The sequence below is a fragment of the Miscanthus floridulus genome, chromosome 3 (genome assembly GCF_019320115.1).
Source record: "Miscanthus floridulus cultivar M001 chromosome 3, ASM1932011v1, whole genome shotgun sequence".
NCBI lineage: Eukaryota > Viridiplantae > Streptophyta > Magnoliopsida > Poales > Poaceae > Miscanthus > Miscanthus floridulus.
The window spans coordinates 151,879,208-151,883,770 of NC_089582.1; positions in this window are offsets into that span (position 1 = coordinate 151,879,208).

Below are 4,563 nucleotides of genomic sequence, written 5' to 3' on the forward strand. Positions count from 1 at the left end.
GGCTAATCAAAATAAGTGCGGAATTAAAACTATCGATATAGTCAAGACTACACCACTCTATCTAAGTTATCAAGCACCTTATAAAAATCCAAATTAGACAACAAAGGTGTCGGGCTAATTAAAGCTCACCTAACAATTCTAGCTTGTAATATCACACAAACCTATGCAACAAGTATTTCAAGCAAGGGGGGAGCTCCTACACAATTCTATATATATATATATATATATATATATATATATATATATAATATAGTAAAATTCAAAAGAAACTATTAGTGTCATTTCCTTCTACATATATTTCCTTTTGTTTACAAACAAGTATTTTTTTTGGTAAAAAGGCATACAAAAGAATTAATGCTACCAATCATCAGGAATATACTACATATCCCTTCTATATATATCTTCCAAGTTCCAGTAACCAGGCTTATTGCTTGTTTCAATCCCGGAGTCTATCTACTCTTATTTGGCTAATATAAATAGCGAAAGGTTTCTTTATCCTTCGTCGCTTACAACCATATGATAGGGATTTGAGTGACTCAATCTCTCGCGTGTCTGTGCAAAGTCCTATTTAAAAACGAAGTGGAACTTCAAGTGTTTCCGTGATGCGTCACTCTCCTTAATACCTATGCGAGTTAAGTGTTTAGGTATGGTTCGGAGAGTCCGTTCCTAAAACGAACTGCAACACATGACACATCAATAATAAATCTCTAAACATCATATACCTATATGAGTTAGAGTAGCACGCGTCTAGGTACAGTAAGGATCAGAGTTCGATTCCAGGACGAGTCAAAACACATGCATGATTGCGAGCTAAACGTTGCGTCACAACACATATATATGTTTGTTGGTACTAAGTATATCTCTACATCCAAAAAAGACTTAAACATTGTCGTCAATCCGGTGATACAAAGTTTCGATTCCTACCCAAGCGTGTGCGTTCGATGCGAATCATCCCCCCCCCCCCCCTTGGAGCTCATGACATCCGTGTGTTACCCGGTTCCAATATGACAACTAGATCCATATGTCCACGTTCGATACAAAGTCCTCAAAGCTTACGTATCCGCATCCGATTATTGAGGTTAATTTAAAAATGATGAGCACCCCTCGTGTCTTCTCCATTCACAATCAATCAATCATGTAAGGTCTTGTCCTTGTGAATATATAAATATTTTAAAATCAATGATTAAAGTTAGAAAGATTTGACGTTAATAACTAAATTAAAAAAAGGCCACAATATATTTGGAAATAGTTTAGGGTTCTCAATACAAAATCATTTATTAGTTTTTTTCTACAAATTCGTCGATGTAAGCGTTATCCTGGTTGAAATCCTCGACTTGACATGGGCGATCGTATTTCTCTGGATTTATTCCAAGGTTTACCGACATATTTTTTTCACCGGTAGGTGACGGGCCCATTGACAGTAGTGTAGGATCGAGATGGCAGATTATAGGGGGTTGAATAGTTCTTTCTAAAATTAATTGCGCCGGCTAATCAAAATAAGTGCGGAATTAAAACTATCGATATAGTCAAGACTACACCACTCTATCTAAGTTATCAAGCACCTTATAAAAATCCAAATTAGACAACAAAGGTGTCGGGCTAGTTAAAGCTCACCTAACAATTCTAGCTTGTAATATCACACAAACCTATGCAACAAGTATTTCAAGCAAGGGGGGAGCTCCTACGCAATTCTATATATATATATATATATATATATATATATATATATATATATATATATATATATTATAGTAAAATTCAAAAGAAACTATTAGTGTCATTTCCTTCTACATATATTTCCTTTTGTTTACAAACAAGTATTTTTTTTGGTAAAAAGGCATACAAAAGAATTAATGCTACCAATCATCAGGAATATACTACATATCCCTTCTATATATATCTTCCAAGTTCCAGTAACCAGGCTTATTGCTTGTTTCAATCCCGGATTCTATCTACTCTTATTTGGCTAATATAAATAGCGAAAGGTTTCTTTATCCTTCGTCGCTTACAACCATATGATAGGGATTTGAGTGACTCAATCTCTCGCGTGTCTGTGCAAAGTCCTATTTAAAAACGAAGTGGAACTTCAAGTGTTTCCGTGATGCGTCACTCTCCTTAATACCTATGCGAGTTAAGTGTTTAGGTATGGTTCGGAGAGTCCGTTCCTAAAACGAACTGCAACACATGACACATCAATAATAAATCTCTAAACATCATATACCTATATGAGTTAGAGTAGCACGCGTCTAGGTACAGTAAGGATCAGAGTTCGATTCCAGGACGAGTCAAAACACATGCATGATTGCGAGCTAAACGTTGCGTCACAACACATATATATGTTTGTTGGTACTAAGTATATCTCTACATCCAAAAAAGACTTAAACATTGTCGTCAATCCGGTGATACAAAGTTTCGATTCCTACCCAAGCGTGTGCGTTCGATGCGAATCATCCCCCCCCCCCACTTGGAGCTCATGACATCCGTGTGTTACCCGGTTCCAATATGACAACTAGATCCATATGTCCACGTTCGATACAAAGTCCTCAAAGCTTACGTATCCGCATCCGATTATTGAGGTTAATTTAAAAATGATGAGCACCCCTCGTGTCTTCTCCATTCACAATCAATCAATCATGTAAGGTCTTGTCCTTGTGAATATAAAAATATTTTAAAATCAATGATTAAAGTTAGAAAGATTTGACGTTAATAACTAAATTAAAAAAAGGCCACAATATATTTGGAAATAGTTTAGGGTTCTCAATACAAAATCGTTTATTAGTTTTTTTCTACAAATTCGTCGATGTAAGCGTTATCCTGGTTGAAATCCTCGACTTGACATGGGCGATCGTATTTCTCTGGATTTATTTCAAGGTTTACCGACATATTTTTTTCACCGGTAGGTGACGGGCCCATTGACAGTAGTGTAGGATCGAGATGGCAGATTATAGGGGGTTGAATAGTTCTTTCTAAAATTAATTGCGCCGGCTAATCAAAATAAGTGCGGAATTAAAACTATCGATATAGTCAAGACTACACCACTCTATCTAAGTTATCAAGCACCTTATAAAAATCCAAATTAGACAACAAAGGTGTCGGGCTAGTTAAAGCTCACCTAACAATTCTAGCTTGTAATATCACACAAACCTATGCAACAAGTATTTCAAGCAAGGGGGGAGCTCCTACACAATTATATATATATATATATATATATATATATATATATATATATATATATATATATATATATATATATATATATATATAATATAGTAAAATTCAAAAGAAACTATTAGTGTCATTTCCTTCTACATATATTTCCTTTTGTTTACAAACAAGTATTTTTTTTGGTAAAAAGGCATACAAAAGAATTAATGCTACCAATCATCAGGAATATACTACATATCCCTTCTATATATATCTTCCAAGTTCCAGTAACCAGGCTTATTGCTTGTTTCAATCCCGGAGTCTATCTACTCTTATTTGGCTAATATAAATAGCGAAAGGTTTCTTTATCCTTCGTCGCTTACAACCATATGATAGGGATTTGAGTGACTCAATCTCTCGCGTGTCTGTGCAAAGTCCTATTTAAAAACGAAGTGGAACTTCAAGTGTTTCCGTGATGCGTCACTCTCCTTAATACCTATGCGAGTTAAGTGTTTAGGTATGGTTCGGAGAGTCCGTTCCTAAAACGAACTGCAACACATGACACATCAATAATAAATCTCTAAACATCATATACCTATATGAGTTAGAGTAGCACGCGTCTAGGTACAGTAAGGATCAGAGTTCGATTCCAGGACGAGTCAAAACACATGCATGATTGCGAGCTAAACGTTGCGTCACAACACATATATATGTTTGTTGGTACTAAGTATATCTCTACATCCAAAAAAGACTTAAACATTGTCGTCAATCCGGTGATACAAAGTTTCGATTCCTACCCAAGCGTGTGCGTTCGATGCGAATCATCCCCCCCCCCCCACTTGGAGCTCATGACATCCATGTGTTACCCGGTTCCAATATGACAACTAGATCCATATGTCCACGTTCGATACAAAGTCCTCAAAGCTTACGTATCCGCATCCGATTATTGAGGTTAATTTAAAAATGATGAGCACCCCTTGTGTCTTCTCCATTCACAATCAATCAATCATGTAAGGTCTTGTCCTTGTGAATATATAAATATTTTAAAATCAATGATTAAAGTTAGAAAGATTTGACGTTAATAACTAAATTAAAAAAAGGCCACAATATATTTGGAAATAGTTTAGGGTTCTCAATACAAAATCATTTATTAGTTTTTTTCTACAAATTCGTCGATGTAAGCGTTATCCTGGTTGAAATCCTCGACTTGACATGGGCGATCGTATTTCTCTGGATTTATTCCAAGGTTTACCGACATATTTTTTTCACCGGTAGGTGACGGGCCCATTGACAGTAGTGTAGGATCGAGATGGCAGATTATAGGGGGTTGAATAGTTCTTTCTAAAATTAATTGCGCCGGCTAATCAAAATAAGTGCGGAATTAAAACTATCGATATAGTCAAGACTACACCACTCTAT